This window comes from Carassius gibelio, chromosome A7 (assembly GCF_023724105.1).
Source record: "Carassius gibelio isolate Cgi1373 ecotype wild population from Czech Republic chromosome A7, carGib1.2-hapl.c, whole genome shotgun sequence".
Taxonomy (NCBI): Eukaryota; Metazoa; Chordata; class Actinopteri; order Cypriniformes; family Cyprinidae; genus Carassius; species Carassius gibelio.
Window position 1 is genome coordinate 33,087,628 of NC_068377.1, and position 18,617 is coordinate 33,106,244.

Genomic DNA, 18,617 nt, shown 5'->3' on the forward strand with positions numbered 1-18,617 from the left:
CGAAAGGTTAAATATTAAAAAGTAGAAATAATTTGTAACAATGTAAAGGTCTCACTTTCACTTTTGATCAGTTTAAAGCATCCTTGCTGAGCCCAAACTTCTATGTACTTCTTCATACAAAAAAGGTCCGAAAATGTAAAGTTTTGCATTTTTTTAAATAACTCTAACACTAACCTTTACAAACTATGTATTGTTTATGTACACTAGCAAATAACTGAATATATTCTTTATGCTAAAAACCTACAAAGTGTATCCAAAAAAAGTTCTAGACTTTATAAGAGTACATACTTCCGTTTTTATATTGTTCTAAAATGCCAAAAACTGTAATTATGTGTGTCCAAACTTCCAACTGGAGTTATCGTTTTAAGACTCTTTTCTCAATATATCACCAAAATATTAGAAGCCCCACGAATGCGAGTCTTTACAGTTGAAAACACTCCAGGACACCCACATACAGATGAGAGAGATGGGAGGCCCTTACTGCCAGGTGTCTCACGGCTGCACAGGTGTGCTGCACACAGATCAGACTGACGGTTGGAGGGAAGAAGGGTCTGTGCAAACAAAGGAAAGAAGGATCCTACGACATTGCACAAGGCGATCACAAGCACACAGATCCCTATCAGTGATCCACTGCACCTATGCAGGAAAATGCAAGCCACCTTTGCCTCTTATACCAATGCTCTTTGTCCTATGCTTCAGTCTTCTCACAGCCTGAGAAGTGTTCACTACAGTTCACACCCGGCTGAGGGGCTTTGGCTTTGGAGTGCCTGTCCGTGGTTCAGAACGGGGTCATTTGAAGTGCTCTGACCTTAAACCTCTTCCTCTCAAACATGTGGTGGAGAACATGGCTGTGTCGTTCCCAGGGCCTCTCGAATGCTATCTCTCTCCCTTTTATCTACACTCCTGCCAGTAGAAGTGTTATTTAAAGCAGGACACCCCAGGGACTTTTGAAATGTTTTCCCCTCATTAGGACACTAGAAGACAACGTGATGATTCATGGTTAATTATATGAGCTGTAAATGATATCCTCTCATCGTAAAGAGTATCACGTGTTCTAAGTGTAAGAATCAAACAAACAAAAGAAAAAATGACTCATCTGATTAACTGATGTCATTATTTATCAACTCCATATGAAGCCTGGAAAAGATTTTTACTCACTCCAACATACCAACTTAAATATGCTAGCATTATTCATTATATATATATACATATATATCAGTATATATATATATATAATCAGTAAAAATAAATATTTTTATATAAATATATTATTATTCTATATAACTTTAATTATTTTTTGTTTCAGTTTAAGTACTTAAATGTATTTTATTTCAGTTAGTTGCCAAGGCAATATTTTTCATTTTCATTTTTCTAAGTTTTTTTTTTTTTGTTTGTTTATCTAAATTTTATATTGAATTTTCTTTCAGCTTTATTTCCAAAATAATTTTTAATTGGTTTTGGTTAACTATAAAAAGAGAATTAAATTCTGTCAACATTTACTTTTACTCTTGATTAGCATTACAATTGGAAAAAATACATATAGTGCTATGATTATGAATGTGTAGAAAATGGCCAAGTCAAGTCAAAATAGGCCCTGATTGCTTTAACATCCAAAACATCTGCGCCATATCAAAGCTGTCTTTCCAATATTATAGTCTGGGAAAAACAGGAACTTCTGATATTGCATTCATAAAGAATCTCTTGGGATTAAACGGTCTGCTTTGCACTGAGCAAAGGGAGCAAACGCACTAATGTGGTGTGGTAAAAGGGTGTTGGAAAGAAGGAAGGATGATCTGGATGCAGAACAAAAAGGGGACGATAACAGATAGATCCGGCTGAAAGACACAAACAGAAAGAAAGAGTAATGAATGAGTTTGAGGGCAGCAGAGACAGTGGTAGATGTTTAGAGGCTGGAGGTTAACCACATCATCCTCAGCACAGTGGAGGGGACTTGTTCTCAGAAGAAGAGGGAGAGGAAGCATCCAAAATAGAGGGAGGCTTTTATGGTGCATGAAACACCCATATGATATCATTTAATCACTGCGCTGGTCATTTCCTCTGATGTGCAGAGTCTGAGGGGGACAGGGGGGAAACAAGGGGACGGGACTATGAAGAGACGGGAGAGATAGTGAGGAATTCCCCCATGTGATCGTCCTAACATGACATACTTTAGTGAGGGTGAAGGGTGCATATATGTACAGGGGGTACATTTCTAAGTAAGCATTCCCAGCATATCCCTGAATACTGAACTATAAACACTGACGACAGTAATCTAGTGTAAAACGGTCAAATGCAATTATAATAATATGTAATTGTCTCGAGACATTCTTGATCGTATTCAAAACCATCTGTTTTTAACAGATCCATGCTAATGGTCCAACACAGAGACAGACTCTTTTGTTCTGGCGCAGAGAAGGCAATTCAAATCAGATGTGATGGACTCTTTTCACATTTGTGTTTTGTCTAGTAGAATGAGAAAATATGTCATGTGTCAAATGGCAAAATTGAAGATTACTAAATTACACATCCCGACTGCAAGAAGTACGATAAAATAAAACTAGATAGTAAAGTTTGTTTTCAAACTTTAAGTTGGCTTGAAAAAGCCTGGCCAGAAAGTTAGAAAAATGTAGAAAGTTTGAAAAGCTTAAAAAGTTTAAAAAATGTAAAAGTTTGAAAAGTTAAGAAGTTTAAAAAAGAAAGTGATTAACATATTACTAGCATTATAAGCAAGTGACTACCATGTCTTTAGCATGATTAACAAAGTTGTTAACATGTTTCTAGCATGTTGAGAGCATGATTTTAGCATGATTAGCATTTTGCTAGCATGTTTCTAGCATGATTAGCATGTTGCTAGCATGTCGCTAACATTTTGCTAGCATGATTAGCATGTTGCTAGCATGTTTGTAGCATGATTAGCATGTTGCTAACATGTTTCTAGCATGATTAGCATGTGGCTAGCATGTTGTTAGCATGTTTCGAGCATGATTAGCATGTTGCTAGTATGTCGCTAACATTTTGCTAGCATGATTAGCATGTTGCTAGCATGTTTGTAGCATTATTAGCATGTTGTTAACATTTTAGTAGCATGATTAGCATGTGGCTAGCATGTCTCTAGCATGATTTTCATGTTGCTAGCATTTTATTAACATGATTAGCAAGTGACTAGCATGTCGTTAGCATGTTTGTAGCATGATTAGCATTTTGCTAGCATTTTGCTAGCATGATTAGCATGTTTGTAGAATGATTAGCATGTTGTTAACATTTCGCTAGCATTTTGTTAGCATGATTAGCATGTTGCTAATATGTTTGTAGCATGATTAGCATGTTGCTAGCATGTCGCTAGCATGTTTGTAGCATTATTAGCATTTTGCTAACATGTTTCTAGTATGATTAGCATGTTGCTAGCATGTTGCTAGCATTTTTGTAGCATGATTAGCATGTTGTTAGCATGTAACTAACATTTTGCTAGCATGATTAGCATGTTGCTAGCATGTTTCTAGCATGATTAGCATGTTGCTAGCATGTTTCTAGCATGATTAGCATGTGGCTAGCATGTTGTTAGCATTTTTCTAGCATGATTAGCATGTTGCTAGCATGTCGTTAACATTTTGCTAGCATGATTAGCATGTTGCTAGCATGTTTGTAGCATGATTAGCATGTTGCTAACATGTTTCTAGCATGATTAGCATGTGGCTAGCATGTCTCTAGCATGTTGTTAACATGTTTCTAGCATGATTAGCATGTTGCTAGCATGTCGCTAACATTTTGCTAGCATTATTAGCATGTTGCTAGCATGTTTCTAGCATGATTAGCATGTTGTTAACATTTTAGTAGCATGATTAGCATGTGGCTAGCATGTTGCTAACATGTCGCTAACATTTTGCTAGCATGATTAGCATGTTGCTAGCATGTCGCTAACATTTTGCTAGCATGATTAGCATGTTGCTAGCATGTTTCTAGCATGATTAGCATGTTTGCTAGCATGTCGCTTACATTTTGCTAGCATGATTAGCATGTTGCTAGCATGTCGCTAACATTTTGCTAGCATGATTAGCATGTTGCTAGCATGTTTCTAGCATGATTAGCATGTTGCTAGCATGTCGCTAACATTTTGCTAGCATGATTAGCATGTTGCTAGCATGTTTGTAGCATGATTAGAATGTTGCTAACATGTTTCTAGCATGATTAGCATGTGGCTAGCATGTTTGTAGCATGATTAGCATGTTGTTAACATTTTAGTAGTATGATTAGCATGTGGCTAGCATGTCTCTAGCATGATTTTCATGTTGCTAGCATTGTATTAACATGATTAGCAAGTGACTAGCATGTCGTTAGCATGTTTGTAGCATGATTAGCATGTTGCTAGTATGTCTCTAGCATGTTTTTAGTATGATTAGTATACAACTAGCATGTTGCTAGCATGATTAAAATGTGACTAGCATGTGGCTAGCATGGCTAGCAAGTGACTAACATGTTTCTATGCTAATCCAGGTAAAACCAGTTGATTCAGTTAGAAACCAGCTAAGACCAGCGTGACAGTGGCCAAAACTACTTTAAAACCATGTTAAAAGCATGTTTTTGACATGATTATCAAGTTACTAACATGTTGTTAACATGTTTCTATGATAATCGAGCTAAAACCAGTTGATTCAGTTAGAAACCAGCTAAGACCAGCTTGACAGTGGCCAAAACCACTTTAAACCATGTTAGAAGTATGTTTCTAGTCTGATTAGCAAGTTACTAGCATGTTATTAACATGTTTCTATGATAATCTAGTTAAAACCAGTTGATTCAGTAAAGAAAACCACCTAAAACCAGCTAAGACCAGCTAAAGCCAGCTTGACAGTGGCCAAAACCACTTTAAACCATGTTAGAAGTATGTTTCTAGTCTGATTATCAAGTTACTAACATGTTGTTAACATGTTTCTATGATAATCTAGCTAAAACCAGTTGATTCAGTAAAGAAAACCACCTAAAACCAGCTAAGACCAGCTAAAGCCAGCTTGACAGTGGCCAAAACCACTTTAAACCATGTTAGAAGTATGTTTCTAGACTGATTAGCAAATTACTAACATGTTGTTAATATGTTTTTATGATAATCTAGCTAAAACCAGTTGATTCATTAAAGAAAACCACCTTAAACCAGCTAAGACCAGCTAAAGCCAGCTTGACAGTGGCCAAAACCACTTTAAACCATGTTAGAAGTATGTTTCTAGTCTGATTAACAAGTTACTAACATGGTATTAACATGTTTCTATGATAATCTAGCTAAAACCAGTTGATTCAGTAAAGAAAACCACCTAAAACCAGCTAAGACCAGCTAAGGCCAGCGTGACAGTGGCCAAAACCACTTTAAACCATGTTAGAAGTATGTTTCTAGACTGATTAGCAAATTACTAACATGTTGTTAATATGTTTTTATGATAATCTAGCTAAAACCAGTTGATTCATTAAAGAAAACCACCTTAAACCAGCTAAGACCAGCTAAAGCCAGCTTGACAGTGGCCAAAACCACTTTAAACCATGTTAGAAGTATGTTTCTAGTCTGATTAACAAGTTACTAACATGGTATTAACATGTTTCTATGATAATCTAGCTAAAACCAGTTGATTCAGTAAAGAAAACCACCTAAAACCAGCTAAGACCAGCTAAGGCCAGCGTGACAGTGGCCAAAACCACTTTAAAACTTGTTAGAAGTATGTTTCTAGTCTGATTAGTGAGTAACTAGCATGTTGTTAGCATGTTTCTATGCGAATCTGGCAAAAACCAGCTAAAAACAGTGGATTCAGTAAAAACCAGCTAAAACCCAGCTAAGACCAGCGTGAGAGTGGTCAAAACCACTTAAAAACCAGTTTGGGAGACTAGCCAAAACAACTGATCAGCTTAGGCTGGTTTTAGCTGTATTCTCAGTAGAGAGTTTTTAAGGTTTGCCCTGGTAGTAGACAGCTTAAATATATTATAAGCCTTATTTTTCAAAAGTTTGTACCCCCGCAATGAAAGTCTATGGGATTTAAGGTGGTTTTGGTAGTCTGGTTTACGAAAACCATAAGCCGAATCAGTTAGAAAAGATATAGCAACCCGAGTCAGACCAGTCTGAAGGTCTGACCCGAGTTTGGTGGTTCTAGCTTGAAAGCTCTAGGAGGAGATAGTGTTTAAAATTTGGCTCAGAAGAATAATAATAATAAGACTAGAAGGTACATTTCCTGAAGAAAATGTGAGTGGTGCTTGCAGTGGCAAAACTCGGCGCCCTGTAGCCACCCATGATGCCTGTTTGATATTGTGGAGCCGTGATATAAGTTCTTTATATTGCTATATGGTTGCTAGGGCGCTCTATATGGTTGCTATGGTGTGCCTATATAGTTCATATAGTGATATTTAAAGATGATTTACCAGCCTGATTCCAAAAAGCCCAAGACAGTGTTTCTATATGGTTATTTTGATGATATATAGCTTTTAAATGTTGTTAAACAGTTGCTAGGGTGCTAAAATTGGTTGCTATGGCGTGGCTATGAAGTTGTTATGTCACTACTTATGGACTGCTTGATAGGCCGATTCAAAAGAGCCCTCTGCCAAGCCTCTATGACGTTCTGATCCAAAGATATGATGTCAGATAGTTTTTCCAATGTTAAGTCTATGGTATATTTTCACACAATTTCTTCGCCCACTTTACGATTATCGTAAGTCCGATTGCTTAGAAAAGTCATAGCACACCTCTCCTCAAAAAGCCGCACGTTTTGACATCTCATTCATGGGTCTGCGACAAAAAATGCGGGAGGAGTAGCGTGCCGAAATTTTGTCAAGGCGGATAGTAATAGTAACACTAGAAGGTACATTTCCTGAAGAAAATGTGAGTGGTGCTTGCAGTGGCAAAACTCGCCCCTCTGTTGCTATGGTGTGGTTGCTAGGGTACCCGGGGTGGTTGCTAGGGTGGTTGCTAGGGTCCCCATGATGGTTGCTAGGGCCGTTGCTAGGGTACTCAGGGTGGTTGCTAGGGTAATCGGGGTGGTTGCTAGGGTACCCGGGGTGGTTGCTAGGGCGGTTGCTAGGGTCCCCATGATGGTTGCTAGGGCCATTGCTAGGGTACTCAGGGTGGTTGCTAGGGTAATCGGGGTGGTTGCTAGGGTGTTGCTATGTGGTTGCTAGGGTGCCCGGGGTGGTTGCTAGGGCGGTTGCTAGGGTCCCCATGATGGTTGCTAGGGCCGTTGCTAAGGTACCCAGGGTGGTTGCTAGGGTAATCGGGGCGGTTGCTAGGTGTTGCTATGTGGTTGCTAGGGTACCCGGGGTGGTTGCTAGGGCGGTTGCTATGGTAACCTGGGTGGTTGCTAGGCAGTTGCTACGGTACTTGGGGTGGTTGCTAAGGTGTTGCTAGGCGGTTGCTAGGGTGTTTTGGCTGGTTGCTAGGCAGTTGCTATGGTCTCCTGGGTGGTTGCTATGATGTTACTAGGTGGTTGGTAGTTGTCACAGATGGTCACTATGTAGTTATTATAGAGTTCTTAGCCCATTTGAGCACTTAGCTAATCACTATTAGCATGTAGCTAATCACTGCTAGCATGACTAGCATGTTGGAAGTCCAGTGTGCTAGCATGAGTCAAAAAATCCAACCGCCATGTCTGTACGATGTTCTGATGCAGAGATATAGGTCGTGCAAAACGGTTGCTAGGGTACTCCATTTGGTTGCTATGGAGTGGCTTGGCAGCTGCCAATGGTGATACTCCAAAGGTTGCTCGCCAATATAAACCAACCCCCATGCCTCTACGATGTTCTGATGCAGAGATATAGATCTTGCAAAATGGTTGCTAGGGTACTGTGTTTGGTTGCTAGGGAGTGGCCTGGCAGCTGCCAATGATGATACTCCAATGGCAGCTTGCTAATATAAACCAACCCCCATGCTTCTATGTCTTTCAGATGTTAAGATATCTATCTTTGGATTTAGGTTGCTAGGTAGCTCTTAATGGTTGCTAGGGCGTGGCTAGGAAGTGTTGAATGTGATACGTGATTGGCCGTTTAGTGCTCGAGTCAAACGAGCCCACCCTCATGTTTCTATGACACTTCTATCCAACGTTATTCATTTGATCTTTTTCAATGGAAGTCTATGGGGCTTGTTGCTATGGCGCTCTCTATGGTTGCTAGGGCGTGGCTTGATAGATTCACAGTGATCCTGAGAGACTGATTGGTTGCCTGATTCAAATGAGCCCACCCCCTTGTCTCTATGACACTGTGATGCAGAGTTATGTTTAATACAATATCCCTATGTAATTTCCCACAGTAGGAAAAACACAGTGTTTCATGGGCGATCCCTTACCATTGTATGTCTATGGGGCAAATTTGGGGGTCTCTAGCCCCCCAGGGGTACAACTTTTACCCCACTTGGGGGTATGTTCTCGCACAGCCTTATAGCCTCTCCAAATGTGGTGATTCACATGTTTCTGCGAAATTCTCTCTCAGAGCTATGCTCCGTCAAATTTTTTTTTAATGCATTTCCTATGGGACGTTTTTCGGCCGATTTTTCGCCCGCTGTACGAACATCGTACGCCCGATCGCTTATAAAAGTCATAGCACACCTCTCCTCAATAGGGCGCACGATTTGACGCCTGTTTCGTTGGTCTGTGACGAAAACTGCGGGACTAGTTACGCGCCGAAAATCGTACGGAAGAAGTAAGAATAATAATAATAATAAGTATGTGAGATAATAATAGTAGTGCTTTGCCTCCGGCAAGCACCACTAACTAGAAGGTACATTTCCTGAAGAAAATGTGAGTGGTGCTTGCAGTGGCAAATCTCTGCGCCCTGTAGCCACCCATGATGCCTGTTTGATATTGTGGAGCCGTGATTTAAGTTCTTTATATTGCTATATGGTTGCTAGGGCGCTCTATATGGTTGCTATGGTGTGCCTATATAGTTCATATAGTGATATTTAAAGATGATTTACCAGCCTGATTCCAAAAAGCTCAAGACAGTGTATCTATATGGTTATTTTGATGATATATAGCTTTTAAATGTTTTTAAACAGTTGCTAGGGTGCTAAAATTGGTTGCTATGGCGTGGCTATGAAGTTGTTATGTCACTACTTATGGACTGCTTGATAGGCCGATTCAAAAGAGCCCTCTGCCAAGCCTCTATGACTTTCTGATCCAAAGATATGATGTCAGATAGTTTTTCCAATGTTAAGTCTATGGGATATTTTCACACATTTTCTTCGCCCACTGTACGATTATCGTAAGTCCGATTGCTTAGAAAAGTCATAGCACACCTCTCCTCAATAAGCCGCACGTTTTGACATCTCATTCATGGGTCTGCGACAAAAAATGCGGGAGGAGTAGCGTGCCGAAGTTTTGTCAAGGCGGATAGTAATAGTAACACTAGAAGGTACATTTCCTGAAGAAAATGTGAGTGGTGCTTGCAGTGGCAAAACTCGCCCTCTGTTGCTATAGGGTGTTGTAATGAGGTTGCTAGGGTGGTTGCTAGGGAACCCGGGTTGGTTACTACGGTACATGGGATGGTTGCTGGGGCGGTTGCTAGGGTCCCCATGATGGTTGCTAGGGCCGTTGCTAAGGTACCCAGGGTGGTTGCTAGGGTAATCAGGGTGGTTGCTAGGGTGTTGCTATGTGGTTGCTAGGGTACCCGGGGTGGTTGCTAGGGTGGTTGCTAGGGTCCCCATGATGGTTGCTAGGGCCGTTGCTAGGGTACTCAGGGTGGTTGCTAGGGTGTTGCTATGTGGTTGCTAGGGTACCCGGGGTAGTTGCTAGGGCGGTTGCTATGGTAACCTGGGTGGTTGCTAGGCAGTTGCTACGGTACTTGGGGGGGTTGCTAAGGTGTTGCTAGGCGGTTGCTAGGGTGTTTTGGCTGGTTGCTAGGCAGTTGCTATGGTCTCCTGGGTGGTTGCTATGATGTTACTAGGTGGTTGGTAGTTGTCACAGATGGTCACTATGTAGTTATTATAGAGTTCTTAGCCCATTTGAGCACTTAGCTAATCACTATTAGCATGTAGCTAATCACTGCTAGCATGACTAGCATGTTGGAAGTCCAGTGTGCTAGCATGAGTCAAAAAATCCAACCGCCATGTCTGTACGATGTTCTGATGCAGAGATATAGGTCGTGCAAAACGGTTGCTAGGGTACTCCGTTTGGTTGCTATGGAGTGGCTTGGCAGCTGCCAATGGTGATACTCCAAAGGTTGCTCGCCAATATAAACCAACCCCCATGTCTGTACGATGTTCTGATGCAGAGATATAGATCTTGCAAAACGGTTGCTAGGGTACTGTGTTTGGTTGCTAGGGAGTGGCCTGGCAGCTGTCAATGATGATACTCCAATGGTCGCTTGCTAATATAAACCAACCCCCATGCCTCTATGTCTTTCAGATGTTAAGATATCTCTCTATACTTTGGGTTGCTAGGTAGCTCTTAATGGTTGCTAGGGCGTGGCTAGGTTGTCATGAAGGAGATACATGATTGGCCGTTTGCTGCCCGAGTCAAACGAGCCCACCCTCATGTTTCTATGACACTTCTATCCAAAGTTATTCATTTGATCTTTTTCAATGGAAGTCTATGGGGCTTGTTGCTATGGCGCTCTATATGGTTGCTAGGGCGTGGCTTGATAGATTTACAGTGATCCTGAGAGACTGATTGGTTGCCTGATTAAAATGAGCCCACCCCCTTGTCTCTATGACATTGTGATCCAGAGTTATGTTCAATACAAAATCCCTATGTAATGTCCCATAGCAGGAAAAGTCCTCCCTATACTTTGTATTAGGGCCATTTTTGGGGGGCTCTCGCGCCCCAGGGGTACAACTTATACCCCACTGCGGGGTATGTTCTCGCACAGCCTGATAGCCTCTCCAAATGTGGAGATTCACGTGTTTCTGCGAAATTCTCTCTCGGAGCTACGATCCGTCAAAGTTGGCCGCAATGCATTGTCTATGCGATTTTTCGCCCGTTTTGTCGCCCGGTGTACGAACATCGTACGCCCGATCGCTTATAAAAGTCATAGCACACCATTCCCGATTAGGCCGCACGATTTGACGCCTGTTTCGATGGTCTGTGACAAAAACTGCGGGACTAGTTACGCGCCGAAATTTGTACGGATCTAGTATAATAATAATAATAATAAGTATGTGAGATAGTAATAGTGATGCTTTGCCTCCGGCAAGCACCACTAACTAGAAGGTACATTTCCTGAAGAAAATGTGAGTGGTGCTTGCAGTGGCAAAACTCGGCGCCCTGTAGCCACCCATGATGCCTGTGTGATGTTTTGAAGCAGAGATAGAAGGATTTATATTGCTACATGGTTGCTAGGGTGCTCTATATGGTTGCTATGGTGTGACTATATAGCTTATGGGGTGATATTTAAAGATTATTTACCAGCCTGAATGCAAAAAGCCCAAGCCAGTGTTTCTATATAGTTATTTTTGCTGAGATACAGCTTTTAAATGTAGTTAAACAGTTGCTAGGGGGCTAAAATTGGTTGCTAGGGCATGGATATGAAGTTGTTATGTCACTACTTATGGACTGCTTGATAGGCCGAGTCAAAAGAGCCCTCTCCCAAGCCTCTATGACTTTCTGACCCAAAGATATGATGTCAGATAGTTTTTCCAATGTTAAGTCAATGGGATATTTAACACATTTTCTTCGCCCGCTGTACGATTATCGTAAATCCGATTGCTTAGAAAAGTCATAGCACACCTCTCCTCAATATCCCGCACGATTTGACACCTCATTCATGGGTCTGTGACAAAAAATGCGGGAGGAGTAGCGTGCCAAAGTTTTGTCAAGGCGGATAGTAATAGTAACACTAGAAGGTACATTTCCTGAAGAAAATGTGAGTGGTGCTTGCAGTGGCAAAACTCGCCCCTCTGTTGCTAGGTTGTAGCAATGAGGTTGCTAGGGTGGTTGCTAGGGTCCCCCGGGTGGTTGCTAGGGTCCCCATGATGGTTGCTAGGGCGGTTGCTAGGGAACCCAGGGTGGTTGCTAGGGTAATCGGGGTGGTTGCTAGGGTGTTGCTATGTGGTTGCTAGGGTACCCGGGGTGGTTGCTAGGGCAGTTGCTAAGGTCCCCATGATGGTTGCTAGGGCCGTTGCTAGGGTACCCAGGGTGGTTGCTAGGGTAATCGGGGTGGTTGCTAGGGTGTTGCTATGTGGTTGCTAGGGTACCCGGGGTAGTTGCTAGGGCGGTTGCTAGGGTCCCCATGATAGTTGCTAGGGCCGTTGCTAAGGTACCCAGGGTGGTTGCTAGGGTAATTGGGGCGGTTGCTAGGGTGTTGCTATGTGGTTGCTAGGGTACCCGGGGTGGTTGCTAGGGCGGTTGCTAGGGTCCCCATGATAGTTGCTAGGGCCGTTGCTAAGGTACCCAGGGTGGTTGCTAGGGTAATTGTGGCGGTTGCTAGGGTGTTGCTATATGGTTGCTAGGGTACCCGGGGTGGTTGCTAGGGCGGTTGCTAGGGTCCCCATGATGGTTGCTAGGGCCGTTGCTAAGGTACCCAGGGTGGTTGCTAGGGTAATCGGGGCGGTTGCTAGGGTGTTGCTTTGTGGTTGCTAGGGTACCCGGGGTGGTTGCTAGGGTGGTTGCTATGGTAACCTGGGTGGTTGCTAGGCAGTTGCTACGGTACTTGGGGTGGTTGCTAAGGTGTTGCTAGGCGGTTGCTAGGGTGTTTTGGCTGGTTGCTAGGCAGTTGCTATGGTCTCCTGGGTGGTTGCTATGATGTTACTAGGTGGTTGGTAGTTGTCACAGATGGTCACTATGTAGTTATTATAGAGTTCTTAGCCCATTTGAGCACTTAGCTAATCACTATTAGCATGTAGCTAATCACTGCTAGCATGACTAACATGTTGGAAGTCCAGTGTGCTAGCATGAGTCAAAAAATCCAACCGCCATGTCTGTACGATGTTCTGATGCAGAGATATAGGTCGTGCAAAACGGTTGCTAGGGTACTCCATTTGGTTGCTATGGAGTGGCTTGGCAGCTGCCAATGGTGATACTCCAAAGGCTGTTCGCCAATATAAACCAACTCCCATGCCTCTACGATGTTCTGATGCAGAGATATAGATCTTGCAAAACGGTTGCTAGGGTACTGTGTTTGGTTGCTAGGGAGTGGCCTGGCAGCTGCCAATGATGATACTCCATTGGTTGCTTGCTAATATAAACCAACCCCCATGCTTCTATGTCTTTCAGATGTTAAGATATCTCTCTTTACTTTGGGTTGCTAGGTAGCTCTTAATGGTTGCTAGGGCGTGGCTAGGTTGTCATGAAGGAGATACATGATTGGCCGTTTGCTTCCCGAGTCAAACGAGCCCACCCTCATGTTTCTATGACACTTCTATCTAAAGTTATTCATTTGATCTTTTTCAATGGAAGTCTATGGGGCTTGTTGCTATGGTGCTCTATATGGTTGCTAGGGCGTGGCTTGATAGATTCACAGTGATCCTGAGAGTCTGATTGGTTGCCTGATTCAAATGAGCCCACCCCCTTGTCTCTATGACATTGTGATCCAGAGTTATGTTCAATACAAAATCCCTATGTAATGTCCCATAGCAGGAAAAGTCCTCCCTATACTTTGTATTAGGGCCATTTTTGGGGGGCTCTCGCGCCCCAGGGGTACAACTTATACCCCACTGCGGGGTATGTTCTCGCACAGCCTCATAGCCTCTCCAAATGTGGAGATTCACGTGTTTCTGCGAAATTCCCTCTCGGAGCTATGATCCGTCAAAGTTGGCCGCAATGCATTGTCTATGCGATTTTTCGCCCGTTTTGTCGCCCGGTGTACGAACATCGTACGCCCGATCGCTTATAAAAGTCATAGCACACCATTCCCGATTAGGGCGCACGATTTGACGCCTGTTTCGTTGGTCTGTGACGAAAACTGCGGGACTAGTTACGCGCCGAAATTTGTACGGATCTAGAAGAATAATAATAATAAGTATGTGAGATAATAGTAGTAGTGCTTTGCCTCCGGCAAGCACCACTAACTAGAAGGTACATTTCCTGAAGAAAATGTGAGTGGTGCTTGCAGTGGCAAAACTCGCCCTCTGTTGCTATAGGGTGTTGTAATGAGGTTGCTAGGGTACCCGGGTTGGTTGCTACGGTACATGGGATGGTTGCTAGGGCGGTTGCTAGGGTCCCCATGATGGTTGATAGGGCCGTTGCTAAGGTACCCAGGGTGGTTGCTAGGGTAATCGGGATGGTTGCTAGGGTGCTGCTATGTGGTTGCTAGGGTACCCGGGGTGGTTGCTAGGGTCCCCATGATGGTTGCTAGGGCCGTTGCTAAGGTACCCAGGGTGGTTGCTAGGGTAATTGGGGCGGTTGCTAGGGTGTTGCTATGTGGTTGCTAGGGTACCTGGGGTGGTTGCTAGGGTGGTTGCTAGGGTCCCCATGATGGTTGCTAGGGCCGTTGCTAAGGTACCCAGGGTGGTTGCTAGGGTAATTGGGGCGGTTGCTAGGGTCCCCATGATGGTTGCTAGGGCCGTTGCTAAGGTGCCCAGGGTGGTTGCTAGGGTAATCGGGGCGGTTGCTAGGGTGTTGCTATGTGGTTGCTAGGGTACCCGGGGTGGTTGCTAGGGCGGTTGCTAGGGTCCCCATGATGGTTGCTAGGGCCGTTGCTAAGGTACCCAGGGTGGTTGCTAGGGTAATTGGGGCGGTTGCTAGGGTGTTGCTATGTGGTTGCTAGGGTACCCGGGGTGGTTGCTAGGGCGGTTGCTATGGTAACCTGGGTAGTTGCTAGGCAGTTGCTACGGTACTTGGGGTGGTTGCTAAGGTGTTGCTAGGCGGTTGCTAGGGTGTTTTGGCTGGTTGCTAGGCAGTTGCTATGGTAACCAGGGTGGTTGTTATGATGTTACTAGGTGGTTGGTAGTTGTCACAGATGGTCACTATGTAGTTATTATAGAGTTCTTAGCCCATTTGAGCACTTAGCTAATCACTATTAGCATGTAGCTAATCACTGCTAGCATGACTAGCATGTTGGAAGTCCAGTGTGCTAGCATGAGTCAAAAAATCCAACCGCCATGTCTGTACGATGTTCTGATGCAGAGATATAGGTCGTGCAAAACGGTTGCTAGGGTACTCCATTTGGTTGCTATGGAGTGGCTTGGCAGCTGCCAATGGTGATACTCCAAAGGCTGCTCGTCAATATAAACCAACCCCCATGCCTCTACGATGTTCTGATGCAGAGATATAGATCTTGCAAAACGGTTGCTAGGGTACTGTGTTTGGTTGCTAGGGAGTGGCCTTGCAGCTGCCAATGATGATACTTCAAAGTCTGCTTGACAATATAAACCAACCCCCATGCTTCTATGTCTTTCAGATGTTAAGATATCTCTCTATACTTTGGGTTGCTAGGTAGCTCTTAATGGTTGCTAGGGCGTGGCTAGGTTGTCTTGAAGGAGATACATGATTGGCCGTTTGCTGCCCCGAGTCAAACGAGCCCACCCTCATGTTTCTATGACACTTCTATCCAAAGTTATTCATTTGATCTTTTTCAATGGAAGTCTATGGGGCTTGTTGCTATGGTGCTCTATATGGTTGCTAGGGCGTGGCTTGATAGCTGCATAATGATCCTGAGATTCTGATTGGTTGCCTGATTCAAATGAGCCCACCCCCTTGTCTCTATGACACTGTGATCCTGAGTTATGCACATTACAAAATCCCTATGTAATTTCCCATAGTAGGAAAAACACACTGTTTCATGGGCGATCCCTCACCATAATATGTCTATGGGGCAAATTTGGGGGGCCCTTGCGCCCCAGGGGTACAACTTATACCCCACTGCGGGGTATGTTCTCGCACAGCCTGATAGCCTCTCCAAATGTGGTGATTCACGTGTTTCTGCGAAATTCTCTCTTGGAGCTACGGTCTGTCAAAGTTTTCCGTAATGCATTTCCTATGGGACGTTTTTCGGGCGATTTTTCGCCCGCTGTACGAAAATCGTACGCCCGATCGCTTATAAAAGTCATAGCACCCTTCTCCTCAATAGGCCGCACGATTTGACGCCTGTTTTGTTGGTCTGTGACAAAAACTGCGGGACGAGTTACGCGCCGAAGTTTTGTACGGAAGAAGTAAGAAGAATAATAATAATAACTAGAAGGTACATTTCCTGAAGAAAATGTGAGTGGTGCTTGCAGTGGCAAAACTTGGCGCCCTGTTGCTAAGGTGTGGTTGCTAGGGTCCCTATGATGGTTGCTAGGGCCGTTGCTAGGGTACCCAGGGTGGTTGCTAGGGTAATCGAGGTGGTTGCTAGGGTGTTGCTATGTGGTTGCTATGGTATCCGGGGTGGTTGTTAGGGCCCCATGATGGTTGCTAGGGCCGTTGCTAGGGTACCCACGGTGGTTGCTAGGGTAATCAGGGTGGTTGCTAGGGTGTTGCTATGTGGTTGCTAGGGTACCCGGGGTGGTTGCTAGGGCGGTTGCTAGGGTCCCCATGATGGTTGCTAGGGCCGTTGCTAAGGTACCCAGGGTGGTTGCTAGGGTAATCGGGGTGGTTGCTAGGGTGTTGCTATGTAGTTGCTAGGGTACCCGGGGTGGTTGCTAGGGCGGTTGCTATGGTAACCTGGGTGGTTGCTAGGCAGTTGCTACGGTACTTGGGGGGTTTGCTAAGGTGTTGCTAGGCGGTTGCTAGGGTGTTTTGGCTGGTTGCTAGGCAGTTGCTATGGTCTCCTGGGTGGTTGCTATGATGTTACTAGGTGGTTGGTAGTTGTCACAGATGGTCACTATGTAGTTATTATAGAGTTCTTAGCCCATTTGAGCACTTAGCTAATCACTATTAGCATGTAGCTAATCACTGCTAGCATGACTAGCATGTTGGAAGTCCAGTGTGCTAGCATGAGTCAAAAAATCCAACCGCCATGTCTGTACGATGTTCTGATGCAGAGATATAGGTTGTGCAAAACGGTTGCTAGGGTACTCCATTTGGTTGCTATGGAGTGGCTTGGCAACTGCCAATGGTGATACTACAAAGGCTGCTCGTCAATATAAACCAACCCCCATGTCTCTACGATGTTCTGATGCAGAGATATAGATCTTGCAAAACGGTTGCTAGGGTACTGTGTTTGGTTGCTAGGGAGTGGCCTGGCAGCTGCCAATGATGATACTCCATTGGTTGCTTGCTAATATAAACCAACCCCCATGCTTCTATGTCTTTCAGATGTTAAGATATCTATCTTTGGATTTTGGTTGCTAGGTAGCTCTTAATGGTTGCTAGGGCGTGGCTAGGTTGTCATGAAGGAGATACATGATTGGCCGTTTGCTGCCCGAGTCAAACGAGCCCACCCTCATGTTTCTATGACACTTCTATCCAAAGTTATTCATTTGATCTTTTTCAATGGAAGTCTATGGGGCTTGTTGCTATGGCGCTCTATATGGTTGCTAGGGCGTGGCTTGATAGATTCACAGTGATCCTGAGAGACTGATTGGTTGCCTGATTCAAATGAGCCCACCCCCTTGTCTCTATGACACTGTGATCCAGACTTATGTTCAATACAAAATCCCTATGTAATGTCCCATAGCAGGATAAGCCCTGCCTATACTTTGTATTAGGGTCATTTTTGGGGGGCTCTCGCGCCCCAGGGGTACAACTTATACCCCACTGCGGGGTATGTTCTCGCACAGCCTGATAGCCTCTTCAAATGTGGAGATTCACGTGTTTCTGCGAAATTCCCTCTCGGAGCTACGATCCGTCAAAGTTGGCCGCAATGCATTCTCTATGCGATTTTTCGCCCGTTTTTTCGCCCGGTGTACGAACATCGTACGCCCGATCGCTTATAAAAGTCATAGCACACCATTCCCGTATAGGCCGCACGATTTGACGCCTGTTTCGTTGGTCTGTGATGAAAACTGCGGGACTAGTTACGCGCCGAAATTTGTACGGATCTAGTATAATAATAATAATAATAAGTATGTGAGATAGTAATAGTGATGCTTTGCCTCCGGCAAGCACCACTAACTAGAAGGTACATTTCCTGAAGAAAATGTGAGTGGTGCTTGCAGTGGCAAAACTCTGCGCCCTGTAGCCACCCATGATGCCTGTATGATGTTATGGAGCGATGATATAAGTACTTTATATTGCTATATGGTTGCTAGGGTACTCTAAATGGTTGCTATGGTGTGGCTGTATAGTATATGGGGTGATATTTAAAGACTATTTGCCAGACTGAATCCAAAAAACCCTAGCAAGTGTTTCTATATAGTTATTTTGCTGAGATACAGCTATTAAATGTGGTTAAACAGTTGCTAGGGTGCTAAAATTGGTTGCTATGGCGTGGCTATGAAGTTGTTATGTCACTACTTATGGACTGCTTGATAGGCCGAGTCAAAAGAGCCCTCTCCCAAGCCTCTATGACTTTCTGATCCAAAGATATGATGTCAGATAGTTTTTCCAATGTTAAGTCTATGGGATATTTTCACACATTTTCTTCGCCCACTGTACGATTATCGTAAGTCCGATTGCTTAGAAAAGTCATAGCACACCTCTCCTCAATAAGCCGCACGTTTTGACATCTCATTCATGGGTCTGCGACAAAAAATGCGGGAGGAGTAGCGTGCCGAAGTTTTGTCAAGGCGGATAGTAATAGTAACACTAGAAGGTACATTTCCTGAAGAAAATGTGAGTGGTGCTTGCAGTGGCAAAACTCGGCGCCCT

At 43.9% G+C, this 18,617-nt stretch overlaps 1 protein-coding gene and 1 long non-coding RNA gene across 13 annotated transcripts in view; one reads left to right on the plus strand and one right to left on the minus strand.

Moving 5' to 3' along the window:
* LOC128017311 (neuron navigator 2-like) overlaps window positions 1–18,617 on the minus strand; it is a 144,330-nt gene that overhangs the window by 33,854 nt on the left and 91,859 nt on the right. The window lies entirely within an intron of this gene.
* Window positions 5,326–18,617, plus strand: part of LOC128017313 (uncharacterized) — a 56,691-nt gene continuing 43,399 nt past the window's right edge. For 2 of the 11 annotated variants that reach the window (XR_008184414.1, XR_008184408.1), the window contains exon 1: window positions 11,647–11,757. This is a non-coding gene — a long non-coding RNA (uncharacterized LOC128017313). Of the gene's footprint in view, window positions 6,195–6,675; window positions 6,828–8,696; window positions 8,734–9,239; window positions 9,367–9,813; window positions 10,173–10,355; window positions 11,163–11,646; window positions 11,758–12,977; window positions 13,965–17,896; window positions 18,562–18,617 lie in introns of those variants that run through there. The other 9 variants (XR_008184396.1, XR_008184402.1, XR_008184395.1 and 6 more) reach the window with 9 other exon arrangements.